Source organism: Epinephelus moara, chromosome 4, assembly GCF_006386435.1.
Source record: "Epinephelus moara isolate mb chromosome 4, YSFRI_EMoa_1.0, whole genome shotgun sequence".
Taxonomy (NCBI): Eukaryota; Metazoa; Chordata; class Actinopteri; order Perciformes; family Serranidae; genus Epinephelus; species Epinephelus moara.
The window spans coordinates 22,152,029-22,168,673 of NC_065509.1; positions in this window are offsets into that span (position 1 = coordinate 22,152,029).

Here is a 16,645-nt window from a genome sequence, read left to right on the forward strand (position 1 = left end):
AACTGTCGCTATATGCACACAGCATTGAATGAGACAGATAATTTGTGAAAAAAAAAAGAATCATACTCCTCTGCCTACTCCATTGCTTTGTACCATTTCTAATGCCCTAACTGTGAATGAAAACGACCAATCAGAGCCAAGCAGTCCCAAAAGCAGCTGTCAGTCATGTCACTGCTCATGAACTGCAGTCAAACTGTCAAACTAGGCAACACTGATCAAATATGACTCAAGATTCTGTGACTGTGTTGCCTATTTCTTATCTCAAATGTTTCCAGAAAGATATTTTAGTGTTCTGTTTAGCTGTAACATGAGGAAGTTTGTGACCTGGCTGCCATGTTGGATACAGTTAGATGGAGTAATAAGCACCACCCACCAGTCGAACCGACTCTCTCTTTTTACAACTTGACAGTAAAATATGTCTCTGAAAACATTTGAGGTGAGAAATAGGCAATGCAGAAACAGACTCTCAATTCATATTTGATCAGCACTGCCAAGTGTGACAATTTGACCACAGTTAACAAGGAGTGGGTGACATGCCTGAGAGCTGCGTTCAAGACTCCTCGGCTTTCATGGATCGTTGCTGCCGTACCACGGTCTTTTTCTAGCAAATGCCAGTAGAAGGAGTAGGAAGAGGAGGAGGAACATGACTTTTTTCATAGACTATCTGTCTCATGTGCTTCTTTCAGAGTATAGTGACAGTATAAGCATTAATTCATTCATTCATTTTCCATAACCGCTATCCTGTTGGGGGTCATGGGGGGCTGGAGCCTATCCCAGCTGAAAACAGGGCGAAAGACATGGTATACCCTGGACAGGTCACCTGACTATCTCAGGGCCAACACATAGAGACAGACAACCATTCACACTCACAGTCCCACCTACAGGCAATTTAGAGTTACCAATTTACCCACTGGATTATGGGAGGAAGCCGTAGTACCCAGAGAAAACCCACACTGACAGGGGGAGAACATGCAAAATCCATATAGAGGGGCTCCTCAACCCTAGGTTGGCACTAGGAACCCTGCTTCTGTGAGGCGACAATGCTAACCATTACACCACTGTGTAGTTGTGTTTCAGCAAATATGACAAAAAGTTATTTTCATAAAAATAAACTGTGGCTTTAATGCTCTAGCTGGTTGAGATGGAATAAATTTGAACCACTTTCTAAACTTTCGGGCTGTTAAATCTTTAACAATGGATCATATTTTATAAGCTGGTGGTTTATTTTGAATATAAAAACTTAATATGCAAAGTTACTAGTACGTAGAGCTGTCAAATAAATGTAGTCAAGTGAAAAGTACAAGATTGTCCTCTGAAAAGCAATGTGTAAAGAAGAATAAAGAAGTATAAAAGTGGCATAAAATGGAAGTACTCATTTACTTACTCATGCCGGGTTATGTTGAATTTGGGAAGAAAACACTTTGCGGTGAATGAAGAACCGAAAAACATAGAAAATTCTTGATGGTCTGAAGTGGACAAACAGAAAAACTATTTCAAAACATCTGTTTACAAACTCTCACACAACTCCAGTAGTATAATCCAGTATAATACAAGCCTCATTTATCTAGTCGAATGCTCAGTACTTCCCAAACACATGCATTTTTGCGAAAATATGACTTCACTGCATCAAGAATTTTCTCAGTTTTTGGATTCTTCGTTCACTGTGGAGGCATGTGAGAAAGACACAATTTTCTTCCCGAATTCGACATAACACAGGGTGAATACTTGAAACAAATGATCATTTCGGGAGGTGGGGTTTTCCTTTAAGTAGAGTACTTGAGTACGCAGTTATTACTTAGTTATTTTCCACCAGTTGTCTCATGCACCCTCACTCATGGACCTACACATAGATCTGTGGTCAACCTCTGTATTGTATGTAAGCATGTAGATCATGTTATAGGCCCACAACACATCTAATCCCCCTCTCTAAATTGTCTTTAACATTCTTCCTATTCCCACTTTGTTTATTTTACAGCTGTGTGCTTAACTGCAACCTGCTTTTTAAAACTTCTCTCCAGCACTGATGTCAAAAACACACTTCTCAGAATAGATTTTTTATTCCCTCCACATCTGTGCTTTACACCTATTAGGGCTAACCTGTCCAAACAGCTCTCCTTATTCAATCCAAGTGTTTTGAATCTCACAAAATATTACAGCTCACACTTATCAGCTTCCCAGAAGTCCTAGCAGCTGGTCTAGAATTTATTATTTTCCCTGCAATGTTCTCTTTGCATCTCCCTCTTGGCCGGCAGGAATTTACTACGAGCTCCAGCATTACCCCTAACGTTCTCCCATTTGTCATCCATCAGGCTCTGCAGAGTTATTGGAACGTTGCAGTCGTGCTTCCCGTGGCGTGGATGCGGCCGGCGGGCACGTTCTTGGGGTTGCAGTAAAACAAGCGTCTAATGACACCCCCTGTAACCACAGCAAAGGGGGGGCACGCGTCACCAGCGCTAACCCAGGAAATGCTTTGGTTGGCCACAGGGTAATTGGGACTGTCCCATGTAATTTGGGCGGAGAGGCAGGCAAGTTTGGCCGGCACTCCTGCACTTGTCTCTCCCTGGCTGTTGGTCAACCACACAGCACCACAGAAACGACAAAGGGATGGAGGAAGGAGGGAGGAGGAAGAGAGATGGAGGAGATACGAGATAAGGCTGGAGTTGGGGAAATGGGGAGAGTGAGTGAAGACAGAGTACTGCGAGGCTGCATGGAAAGAAATCAGTGAATAGAAAGCAGAGGGAAACTGTTAAGATTGACGGTGCGGATTAGCAGTGTGTGTGTGCATGTGTGTGTTTAAAGGAGTGTCACAGCGAGTAGAGAAAGTGAAGCGTGGCGTGTGTATGGTGGGCATTATTTTTCCCCACACAGGTTCTCCTACGCTGAGGCAGATGGAAAATAGGAAAGGGGAGCAGGGGGAAATTCAGCTTAGTCAGGTCTTCTGCTCCAGCAGTGTACTCATCGCAGTGTGTGTGCATGTGTGTATGTGTGTGTTTTCTCTGTCTGTCAGGTCCTCTTCACAAGCAGCACTCACTTTAAGTGGGACAGACAGCTCAAAGACTAAAGAGTTCTGTGTGCTGGCCCGAAACCACAGGTGTGTGTTTTTGTGCACCCTCTTGTACCTACTGTATGTGTGTGTGCACATATTTCTGTTTTTATATGGGCAGGTTCAAAAATGGTGGCCATGCATCTGAGTGTGTTTATACATATTTGTGTGTGTATGCGGGACTATACAGTAGGCATGTGACTGGCTATCTAGAGTTTTCAGTGTGTGTATGTGAGTTAAACTTTCCTAAACACATAACTGTGCACCAGAGTGTGTGTAATCTCTTTGTGTTTGTAGTGGCTGCTGTGTCATACCTGTCTGTCTCTGCAGATTTTTTCGCATTAGTGGAATTAGACGGCTTGTTCCACATGTTGTCTGCGTGTGTGTGTTCTGTCTGCCTATCTGTCTGTGTTTTCTTGGCTCGCTCGTGTGTTTATGTGCACGAGCAGAAATATGTCTGTGCCCCGCTCACATCTATGTGTGTGTGAGCGTGCATATAGAAATGTGCAAGAATGTGAGTGTGTGTGTTGCAGGCTACGGGGTCACCGGCAGGTCCTCATCTCCTCAGACCAGACCAGACCAGACGATGAGGAGGGGAAGCGGCTCGGTGCGGTGCAGAGTGCAGCGGTGTGCTGTGTAGCAGTCTCCAATCTGGGACATGGCCTTGGGCTGCGACTAAATGAAAAATGAAACAGTGCAGCAGCGGGGCCTTAAATGTTTGTAAATCGGAGACTGACTAAACCGCGCTAAACACAAAAACACACACAGAGCAGACTCCAAACAGATCTCCCGCAGAACAGCACCCTCTGACCTGCTTTCATGGCCCGGTTCTGGCTCGGATCCAAACCTAGTCAGGTACACACCAAAGGCGATTTCTCCACCAGTGGCCGGCCTTGGGTTTATTTTCATTTTAAAGGCTGCTTTGTTTTCATGATTAATCAGAGTGAAGGGTTCTCAAACAGGATTCATGACCGCAATTGAATGCATTTTTAACTTCAATAAACAAAATATTTAGCAAGTGTTGTTGTTCTTTGCCCCAGATTCTTGCGTAACAGTAATATGTTTAACAAAGCACAGATGCTGTATCAGCCTGGAGACATAGGTCTGCGTTACAGAGGGAGAAAGACAGGGAGAGAGACTTTTTAAGAATGTCCCTACCTTTGGTTCAGCAACGACACACACACATCCTCATCCAGCCAGGGCCAAAGGCTGGCCCAGCTCAGGAAACACTCTGACCTTTCTCTGGACAATGCTGACCTATTCAGATGGTATCATGTTTTCTGTGACATTTGGGTTCTGCTCTCCACACGTGGCTGGTGGGGGGGATTTGGGGTAATACAGGAATAAGCTTAAGTGAAAACACAGGGGAGGAAGGGAGGAGGAGGTGTAAAATGTGATGGAACAGGAGATGAGAGACAAAATGGGAGAGATATACAGAGTGAGAGACAAAATGTGGTGAGGTGAGGGGGAGAGGGTCCCGCCATAAACAGAGGGAGTACGAGGTACACTTTGCGCTTGGGACCGAGAGAATTTTAAGCCTTTTCTGCAGCGGTTGAGGTTACGAGTTGTTTCAATTCAGGAAGGACTCGCCAAGCCAAAACAGTTCCAGTATCCCTGCACCAGTAGAGCAGACAACGCCAAACCTCTGCACAGCTGGGAAAGTCCAATCTGACTCATTTGTGGATTCCATTCAAAGTCTTTGCATCTACAGATGGAGAAATACTGCTGCAGTGTAAATAAGACTGGAATAGTGAAATACAACACCCTGCAGCACGTCTTCTTCTCTCATCCATTTCAATGCTTAGCCCAATGAACAGTAGCTACCGACCAGATGTCAATCATGTGTGACCCCCATCGCATGACTGACATTTGGATTGTGTTTCCCCTTTTAAAAAGTCTTTAATGTGCTGAGAGGGATAACTTAGCAGAGAGATGTTGGATTAACTCAGTTATGTGTAGCCTGGTGGAAAATACAATGTTTGCACTAAAGCCACTAGATGGCACTTTTCAGGTATCAGCAGATTGAAAGATGTTCCAGAGGGAATATGGTAAGAGAAAGCAGGAAGTGAGGTGCTTTCTTCTTCATGAACCACCTGGGGCATGTTCAATCTGAAAACAGTGTGCATCATTTTGCCACGGTTTCCAGGTTTAACAACATATTTCCTTGAAACAGTTTGAAATGAACTAATATGATTGTATAGAAGTACAAGATGTAATGTTTGCCACGGATGGTGATTTAGTTGGTCTGATGTTTACGGTCTTTCCACATGCGCCCGAGTAATTCATGAGACGCCTGCATGGGTAATACTTTCTGAAAGTGTTGTAAGTTCACCCTAAGGCCATGACCCACCAGGCGGATGGTCTGCTTTCGGTCAATGTTGTGTCATCGGTGAGCATCTGTCACACTACTTTTGGCAGTGTGTCCTAAACCACTGCCACTTGTCAACCATTGTCGGTCCGCGACAGCTTTTTTTTCCTGCTGATTCAGCATGTTTAATTGGCGTCGGAGACGGCGGGTCTCACTGGTGAATAAAATTACTCTGACAGTTCAGCTCAGTGAATGAGCAAATAAAATAGAAGTAAGGAGAGACAACAAACGACTAAAGTCAAGACAGTGTGAAATCAACACAAACTTGTTATATTAGGTAAGATTTTCACTGTTGATCACTGTTGAGCTCTTTAGCAGAAACGGTCCATAAATGTGTGTGTTATTGATTACTAGTCCACAATAAATATCCTTTGTTCTTTCAACATCTGGTTGTGTTGTTAATGTGCTAACTGGCAAACTAGCATCTTGAATCTGTCCTGTTGGTCTTCCGGTTTCCTGTATTTCATTACGAATACAGACTACCATCGCCTGCTGGTATGGATAGTTATTTCCATTCACCCAGGTGCAGAACTTATGAGCTAGCTGGCTGTTGTCTTTGCAGTGTGTTCAGGTGCAACTTTTTGGCCAAGACATAGCCAACATGAGGTGATACAACAGTTGGCTTTCATCGCTACTTGTTCTCTGATGTCGGCTTAGTGTGACTGGGCCTTTAGAGAAATATATTTTGTCTCATTTATGCTTGAAAACATTCAATGTGTGTGCAGTAACCGGAAATTAGGTCTATTTTTGTTGTGTGGTGCTGCCGCCACCACGAGTACACTTGAGTTATCGCAAAGATAAGATGTACTACACCAATTCATTTGATATTAATGTACTAAATGTTTCATGTTCTATTGAAATTGACTTTATACGATTTTGTTGATTTATTTTGTATTAACAGACGAGCCACTACTACAGTTGTTAATGTACTGAACTGGGCTGTTTTACTGCTTAGGTGCAGTTAAGGCAATTTAAAGAAGCAGTATACAGGATTTAGTGGCATCTAGTGATGAGAATAGCAGATTGCGACCAGTTGAAACTTCTCCCATGTGCCAAGCATGAACTCCCAGTTAGGATTCCTTCAGTGCTCATTGTTCAGGAGGTTTTTACTGGGAGCTGAATTATCCGCAGAGGTCTCTTTCTCACCAAAACAAATGGATTAAACCGGTAGAAGCAGTTTCAGATCAAAAATTAGTGTTTTTCCAACACTGTTCAGCTCGTTGCAGAGGGTGGCCGGTGCAAAAATGCAAATGGCCCTATCTAGAACCAGTGTTTGCTTTGTCTACTCTGGGATACTGTGGAAATGTGGTGGTGCAACATGGCAAACTCCATGGACAAGAACCTGCTCCCTATGTAGATATAAACGGCTAATTCTAAGGTAACAAAAACACAAAGATTCTTATTTCAAAGTGATGCTTGGCGTCTGAGGAGTAAACTTGATTGTATCTGAAAAATCTTTGTTAAATCTAACACAAATTGAGCCTTCCAAAGAATTTTAATAGTACTCTCCCGCTGTCTGAGTACACGAGAAATACAGATCCTTGAAAACAGATGTGCGTCTGGTGTTATTTATTTTACACCTGGCTACATATGTTTTGAGATTTATTAGTATATTTCCTGGAAGGATGTGTGAGAATATTGAAGTGATCTTTAGATCTAGTACCTTCATCCCTGACAAGTCTCAATACTTGTTAAGTTTCTCTTTCATTATTTATGTGAATGAAAAGGCATGACCATCATCTAGTTTAGCTTTCATTCATTCAGTTGTTTTGGGAAAAGAAAAACAGGCTTAAATAACAGTGTGTGAGAAAAAAGACAGAAAGCAGCAGTGATTGCTGGGATACGTAATTTGATATGAACTACAGACGACACTCTTTCATCGATGTATGTTCCCATCCATCCATTTTCCATCCATCCATTGTCCATCCATCCATCCATCCATCCATCCATCCATCAGACCGTTTAGTCCACGGCCTTCCTTGTCTCCTTCACTCCTCTCTTTGCACTCTCATCCCTCCCTCCTGCTCCCTCATTCTCTGTCCTCTTCCTCTTTCATCTCCAGCCAGACATGCCCAACTGTAGCCAATTAGCATTTTTCTCCCTCTCCTTTTCTCTTCTCTCCCCCTCCGTTTTTGCCCTCTCTTCTCTCCTCTCTCTGTTTGTTGTGTAAATTAGATTTGGGGGCTCTAGACAGATTTTGTACTGTTTAAGCTCTCTCTTTCTTCTGCTCTCTTTCTCTTAACATGAATAAACCTGCTGGCAATTAAACATTTATGGAACTGGCATGCCCCCATTTATCCCATCTCACTCCGTCTCTCTTTCTCTCTTTCCCACCCGTTCTCCCTATCCATTCACCTCTAACCTGCTTTTATCCCGCTCTGTCACTCTCTCTTTCTTCTCATGTTTTCGCTCTGACGCTCACATTGTCTCCTGCCTTCTCACCTTTCAACACCTGCTACACAGGTCGTCCAGTCCCTGCACTCGTCCGTCCTCATCCTTTAGTCGTCCCTCTCTCCTAAACTCCCTCTTTCCCTCTCTCTGGGTGGAATAGGGGAATGATTAGTGAGAACACATTCAGATTTTCCTTCCATGTGTCGTGCCAGTGAAACGCCCGTGTGCCCGCAGCATTTGGGACAGCTGTGCCAGGGAAGAAGTGGTGTTTGAGTGTGTGTGTGGGGGGCATGCCAGGAAGTGTGTGTGTGTGTGTGTTAAGGATAAGAAAGACTAAGGTTAAAAAGCAACAAAGCGAGATACAACAAACAGTACTGTGGAGCTGGTTGTACAATGTGTGTGGTAGGCAGCGGTGTGAGTGTGTGTACATGTATGTTCTGTGTTGTAGCTGTGTTTGTGGTTATGGGTGTGCACATGCTTGCTGCTTACACATCACAGATGTTTGTGTACCGATCGTGGTTTATCAAGGTGTGTGCAGGCGCATGTGAGTGTGTGTAGGCTATGTGTTTTCAGTCGTGGGAAATCTAATTCTGCTCTTGCAGCCCAGATGTGCTGCATGGTGCTATGAAACCTGAACCCCCCCCCCACCAACTATAGCAGCCCCCTCTCCTCCCTTGTCCTCTAAACCCGCCCAGAACTCTGCGTTAAGACACATGTGGAAACAATTCAGTCAATGCCCTGAGCAGGGTAGCCCTCACACACACAAACAGACGTATACACACACTTCACTCGTACATACACACATATATAAGATACACGCTCATTTCACACTCACCCCTCTCATATACTATGCGCAGACATACACACGCCCAGCATACGCTCACATGTTACTCTCATCTGTCCCCTGTTGAGGTGCTCATTGCATGGCATTTGACAGTGTGTTAACTCTACTGTGATCCTAAACTGCTATCAGGTTGTCTACACTCAATCAGTAAGTCATGTGTATCCCCGGGATAGCTCAGGGTTTATGGAGGAGGTGAGCAGGGGGCTACACTTTCAGAACAATATGTGCAGAAGGGAGAGCCGTAGGTTTTTGGGGATGTTGTAATATTGTAATGCTGGCTAGTAAAGCCATATTATCCTGTGATGCCAGTGTGTTGTCTGCTGTATAATCAGAAGATGAGATAAAAAGGGAGGAAAGGATTACGTTGTTTTTCTTGGATGCCCACCCTGTTATTGACACACACATATTTGGCTGTCATTAAATCCCAAAATGTGAAGAATTCCTCATCTTTAACCGACTTTTAGATTCAGCAGGGTAAAAATACATTTGTATACACTGCTGATTGAGGGAACTTTAAGGGCATAGGCCACCCCAAAATACACATTCTTCCTCTTTCCCGTAGTGCTGTTTAACAATCTAAATTGTTTTGGTGTGAGTTGCAGAGTGTTGGAGATATCAGCTGTAGAGATGTCTGCCCTCTCTTGAATATAATGGAACGAGATGTCACTCGGCTTGTGGTGCTCAGAGCACAGCAAAAGTCACAGAGCAAAGCAAAGTCACAGAGCACCCTGGAAAGCCACCATGACATTTAGAGAGTTCTGTTCCGTGCAGTCGTTCCAGTTCTCTGAGAGTAAATGCTTTTATTACTTGTTTTTATGATTGTTTATGCTGCTACTATAAGTGAATTCCACCTTACTGAAGTTTTTTTCATCTCCTACATCCTTGCTTTGATAATACTGTTTCAGACTGGACTGAATGCAACTGATGTCACTGGTTTTCATCCATTTTCCGTAACTAAAACTGCATTATTGAAGATCTCTTGGTCTGATTTTTTGTGAAATAGAAATATAAATTTGACAAAAATATTCTGCTTGTGTGAAACAGTAAAAGAAAAAAACTGAAAAATGACTATAAATGTAACAGGGTCAGTTATACAGCAGCAGTTATATGTGTAACAAAGTCAAATGTACATTTGTAATATTAAGTATTTCAATTACAAATCATATCAACACAACACAGACAACACTAGAGTTCACCAGTTACCTAAACATGAAGATAAACCACAAACTAACTATTTTCCTTGCACATGGTAATATTTACTGTGATCATGGTTTCTCTAACCAACTTGAATTTATTATTTCTGCCAGGCATAAGCCTAAAGGGGATCATGCATTTGGTTGTGTGTGTTCGTGAGTGAGAGAAAGAGTGTGTGTGTGTGTGTGTGTTTCTGTCAGTTCACAGTTAATCCTGCAAACTATTGGACCAATCAGCCTCATATTTTGTGTGCACATTTATGACTGTATTCTTGAGGATCTCTCATGATTGAATCACAATTGTTGAAAAACCTGTTTTATTGACTGACTCACTCCTCTCTCCTCTCAACTGGATGGTAGGGACCCTAAATTTTCCATAAATAGGCTTAGCTAAAATATCAAGCCTTAGCGTTTATTGCAGGCCCATTTGTGCCTTCATCGGGCTCAAAAACTGATGTCCATATAAAAGTTTGAACCAGAACATCTTAGATATGTTATGGTCCACTAAAGTTAGGCATGCTATGAGATGAATCAATCCATGTTTTTGTTATCTTCACCTCCATCTTGACTGTCAGGGAGCCGGGAGGACATTTCCATTGGGTGCAGCTGCGCTGAGATTTTGTTTTGTTGGCTGAATGGCAACATACCCATTAGTGTAGTGGTAGCTGATGAGGTGGGTGCACTACTAGGTAGATGGGTAGGTTACCGAGGAGGAAGTTGGTATACTCTCCTATATATTCCAATGGCTTATTAGCTGGTAGGTGGGTATATTGTAAACAACCAGCAAAAGAGGTGGGTTACCCTGTATACCTGCATAGACCTTCTACTACATCACTAGTCATACCACATCTGGAGCTTTTCAGAAGCTGATAATTTTGTCTGCCAGATTTTGGGATATTTGATTTGGTAATTTTTCCTTAAAATTTGCACTTCTACCATAACTAAGTAAGTAGCTAGTTATATGGTTTCTGTGTCTGTTTTAGTTGTGTTTATTGTTGTTATTTTCTATTTTGTTGTGCTGTAGCCTACAGGCAAGTTAGTACCATTCAAAGTCAAGTTTTGAATTACATGGATCAAACAATTCTGGCTTAGTCATTAAAAATACACTCACCCTTATATTGTATATATTTCAAATATGGTGCCTGTTAGCGGGAAAACTCAAACTCCGTCAAAAAAAAGAGACTAGATATGCATTTTTATTAGCTTCTGAAACGTGCTGTGGCGCGACTGCTGAAATGACAAGAATTGTCTATGTGATCAGCTCAGACAGCTGCCTGGCAGATATCTGCACTCTACTGACTGCACTTTTCAAGTTGATTTAAATGTCCGCTACGTGCCTCCTCACTGCCCCTTGTTGTTCTTTGCAAGCACAACATCCATCTTAACCATTGTCTAATTATTATGTTTGGATCAAACAAACTGGAACATGCTGCATACATCCAGTTTCACTCACACTGAAAGTAAACAGTTGTCATCATGCAGGGTTAAAATGAAGAATAGATTCTGACCTTATTTTAACAAGTACTAGTGCGGGACAATAGGAACATTCATATGTTTCTGAAGGGAAATTGTAAAGACTGGTTCTGGGTTCACTATCACTGCCATGTTTATCTCCAGATATGGGCAATGATGTGGAGACGAGCCAGGTGTAGCTGAAGTAGGTGGAGCAAATGGCAACCACCACAGCTGAGTGTGATAATCAGAGATAATAACACAAATCAATCACGCAAACACACCCTCAAAATAATCATTAATGTTATGAGTAACATCTGTGCTTCTCCCACTATGATAAGTCAAAATGTTTGCTGTGGAAAAACTCCTTTGATGTCCAAGAAAAAAGCAAACACACAAAGATAAGACTATATTTTACATGAACCACTTAATCAAAATGGCATTGCAACAAAGATTCAAATTATTTTATTGTCCATTAGATTTGCATAAAATGGAAATTTGTCTCTGGCACTGGCATACAAGACAACACACACCATACACAAGAATTGTGTATCTTTCTTTAAGATTTTTTTTTTCGCCTTTATTCAACAGGACAGTTTAAGTGTGAAAGAGGGAGAGAAAGTGGGGATGACATGCAGCAAAAGGCCACAGATTGGAATCTGCCCTGTGGCCGCTGTGGGAAGAACATTGCCTCTATACATGGGGCACCCACTATACCTACTGAGCTACTGGGCTACTGGGCAAACAGTTGTGTATCTTAAAATCTTTAAGTGACCAAATGACAGTAATTAAAATGATGGGTGAATTGTTCCTCCACTGGTGTATAAGTCCATAAAAACATCACAGCAATGCATGATACTCATATAACAATATAAATTAAGGCTGTCAAAATAGTGAATTCATTTCAATGAAAAAACCCAACACATTAAAAAAAAATTAATGCTGAGTAATGATGTTCCGTGGTGCCCTCTGACCTGGTGCGTCATTGAAGGCCACAGTGGCTTTGTCACATGATGGAGCCAGATGAGACGACGCTGCTCGGCTCCATGAATGGAACATTTACATTTAAAAAAAAAGCCCAGATGGAATTGCATTTTCTAGGAATTTTCGTACCATCGGAGTACTGCAAGTCAGGTAGATTTGGAGGCTGCTCAGGGTGCTCGATTTGCGTACATTACTGTGGTTGCTGTGACAACAAGCGCGATCGAAGGGGTAGGAGCAGGAGATTAAATGTAGTTATCAGGCATTACAACATGCTTTTAACTGTGAATTGATGCCATGGGCCAAATGTGAAAAAAAAAGAGAAGAAAATTAAAAAAAAAAGAATAGAAAAACATGTCTTGCAAAAATAACATGTATCCAGTCAGAGGCCAAAAAGGCAGGTGTTTGAGCAGCACCTGGGGTCTATCTGGGCACGCACTTGATGTACACTAATATAAGGGATGGTTTTGGTTGCTGGTGGAGGGGAGCGGGCCTATTTAAACAAGCTCTTAACTCTCAAAGAGTTTGGGTCCAATCTATTTCCCATCAGCTACCGACATTAGCAAGCCCTGTGATGTGAAAAAAACATGAATCCATTAACATTTATATTTGTAAATAAACGGTCTGTTGACTTTAGTATAGTGAGGGCTTTCTTGGTGCCAGCATCTAGTGGTGTTTACAGGGACTGCACCTCGAGGCTCTTCTGCTCCAAGAACCAGCTGTGGTGGCTGCTGCATAACTCTGATGCACTGTGTATGGAGAGTTTGTGTTTGCTTTAAAATTGGAAACAAATAATATGTAAGAATGGACACACAATCAAACCAATGACTTTGGATGAATACTGAAAGAATACCACTACACTCAGGGCTATACTGTGCTTCTTTCACCTGCAGTGTATGCTCACACACAGTCTGAAACGTGATTATCGGAGTGTGAGAAAGTGTGTGTGTCAGGTCAGGAGAGAGCAGAGGCTGGGTTGTTTTTGATATAGCCAAAGTGCAGAAACAAGCCCATTTCTGTAATTTAATATTTCACTGCCTTCACATCTGGAGCTGCATGTAAAAATGGAAAATAGAGGGGTGGGATATAAGACTGACATGGAGAGAGGGAGGAAGAAAGAGGAGAGAAAAAATACACCCTCCTCTCCAGCACACACATTCGTAGCGTTCACTCACTCACTGCTCGCACTATGACCACATGCTTGTCGGCGCACACACACTTTTTACGGTAACACAGGATGCATACTTGCTGCATGCACATATACTTCTTGTCTTTCGTTTTCTTTCTCCCTCTCAATCAGTCTTCCTTTTTTTTTTTTTTTTTTTAAAAGACAAACACACACACACACACCACTCTGGGGTGACTGGTGTTGTAAGTTGGCGTGAGTGTGTAGGTGATCTGGGTGTGATTACTGCTTGGCTCTCCGACAGCTCTGATGATGACATTCAGTGCTTTGAGCTCCTCTGGCCTGGGCCCGCTCCAAACACAACCAGGCAGTACACTCTCTCTACCTCGCAACCATGCATACATGTGGCCTAGATACTACCGCAACACACACTTGGTGTATTGTACCTAATGTTCAGCTGCACACTCGGGTCCCGGTACGGGAAGTCCAGAGATGACAAAGAATATGTTAGCTGTATGCTTTTTGCGACTGGAGGGCAAATGTTGTGTTTAAAGGTGAGATATGGTTTCAAAGGTCACGCCACCTTCCCTGTTGTACACACACTTTATATGCTCATCACGGTTATGTTGTTTACAGCCCCGAGAAGAAGTGCAACCTGCTCTTGAGTCTGCTGCTGCTCCTCAAATCTCTTCTATCTGTCTGTGTTGTCACCGCCTCTGTCTGTATTCCATTTGCTCCAAGTGTCTGTTTGCCTCATTTAAATGCCAAGCTTAGGGAGCAGCTGTGTGTTGGATCGTTGCTATCAAGACAGAGTCAACATATGTACACACACACACACACACACACACACACACACACACACACACACACACACGCACACACAATTCTCTCAGTTGTGGGGCGTCATGCCCAGATTGTGTTAATCCTCTCTGTCCTCCACATATTTCTCTACACCCATCAACGTCAACGCCGCTTTGATGAAGACACACACACACGCGCACACACACACACACACACACACACACACACAAACACACACACACACACACACACACACACTTACTACTCTCCATCATTATCATTGTTTCAGCTGGAGAAGAGTCAGCGCTTTTGTTTGTAATTACAGGGGTTTGAAGTGAATAATTTTCAAGAAGAGAGAAGAGGATGGATGGAAAAGGGGAAAAAAGAGAAAGAGTAGGTCAGAAAAAAACACACCAGCATGTCTGTGACATATTAGTCACATTTTACCGTAATTGTTGTTCGACCCCATCCCACACTTGTAAAAAGGAGAAAAAAGAAATACTTTGAGAATGTGCTTTGCCGTGGATAGCTTCCAAGGGTTGTCTGGTGTGTTCTGTACAAAGGGCAAAAGGAGCTTTGTGGCTGGCTGGTATGGCTTTAAAAACATTACAGCTATGGGTAGAGGCCTGTTCCGCTTCCTAAGCCTGGGGCTTCAGTTAGGATTGACCCCATCAAAGCAAAATAGATTGTGCCATTTGTAGAGGTACTAAAGAGTCTTCAGCTGTAGTCTTTCAGTTTCCCTAAAATCAAAATGAATCCCTCGGTGCAAAACCCAAGATAAAGGAAACATGAAACCAACTGGGTTCCTTTCCATCTGGGCATGTGATGATAAGCCAACCTGAGGATCTTAAAGACAGAAAACCCAATTGATTGATGGACTGATTGATTTACTTTTCAACAGACCTATCGATTCAACATCAAAAAGAGTGAGCCTGTGTGTCAGAAGCATAAGCTTGTTTGACTGAGGCACAGAGCTGTTCAAAAACAACACTGCTGAATGATGACAGGCACGTGGCACACAGCAACATCCACACAGCTTGCAGCGATCCCTCAGGGTTCATAAAACACAAGCCTTGTTAAAGCCCGCGCCCCCACTGTGACAAGCAAGCGAAGGTCACAGTTCAGGCATAAGGGTCGTCATGAGTAAAATCAGAAGACGAGGGAGACTTAGTGTAGTAAACAATACTTTTCCGTCCAACATAATCCTTTCATTTTTTAGTTTTTGGGCTCTGGATAGTTTATTTTTTCATCTGGTTTGGTAATCTGTCTCTTTCCCCTTTTTGATCCCTGACATTCCTATGCCACCATAATCACACTATTTCTTGCAACATCTTGGAAATGAGCACAGCTTTCACTTGTTTTTGTGCACGGGCACATTTCTACAGCAAGAAAAAAACTACTTGTACAAAAGCACTGCAACTCACGCCCAAAACATATGCAAAAAATGCGCAAACACACTCGCACATACAACTGCTTTCAAACTCGCAGTGCTTGGGGAGGTGTGTGACCCATGTACGTCCTCTCCTGACTCCCAGTGTTGCCCAACAGGGAGTGTTTGTGTGGTATCCAAGGGCAACGGCTAGAGAGGGTGGGGGAGGCTGATGTAGAGAGGCAGGGCTGCAGCCACACTTTCTACTCTGGTTTGTTTGCATGTCTGATTGCCGTATGTGTGTGTGTGTGCCTGCAGAGCATGCAGGTGGGCTTATGCAAGATGTCATTGTGTGGCTGTGTTTGCGTATGGCTGCGTGTGTATTTGTGCATGCACGTGTGTGCCTAAGCAGCGTGTGGAAAGTGTTGTTGTCTACAGGCTAACTGTTACTGACAAGCACACACTGACTACTGGAGTCAAAAAGTTAAACGCACTCTATGCTCTTTTCTCTCCCCGGAGGCTCCCTCTTTCTGCCTCTCTAACTTTTCTCTCCTCCCATTTTTATTTTCTATATTTTTCTCTCTGTCATACTCTCCTGCTTTTTCTCTCTCCCTGACGATTTCTTTCTTTTGCTCCCTCCTCCCTCCCTCCCTCCCTCCATCTCTGATGATTTTAGCAGAGGTGTGACTCATTGGGCATCGAGCCACAATGTCAGGTAGTGAGGGGAGGGCGGGAATGAGGTAGAGAGAAAGAGAAAGAGAGAATGAGAGGGGGAAGGAGAGTTGTTTTAAAAGTGGTGAGGTATAGTGCGAGGGGGGGTAAGAGATATGCAAAACAGTGTGGAATGTGCATGAGGGAAAGAGTGAGTGAAAGAGGGAGACTGGGGAGAGGGAGGGGTGTACAGTCAGCACAAGGAAAACATAAAAAAGGAGGGAAATGAATAATTTCTGCAAATGGTTTCCGTCACGATTGACTTTTTTCCTTCCTTGCATGTTTTCTCGATTGCTGCTCATGTTTTGGCCATGCAGCACCCTCTGTGAGCTGACCAATGTGTTTATGTGCAAACCTGTTCATGGG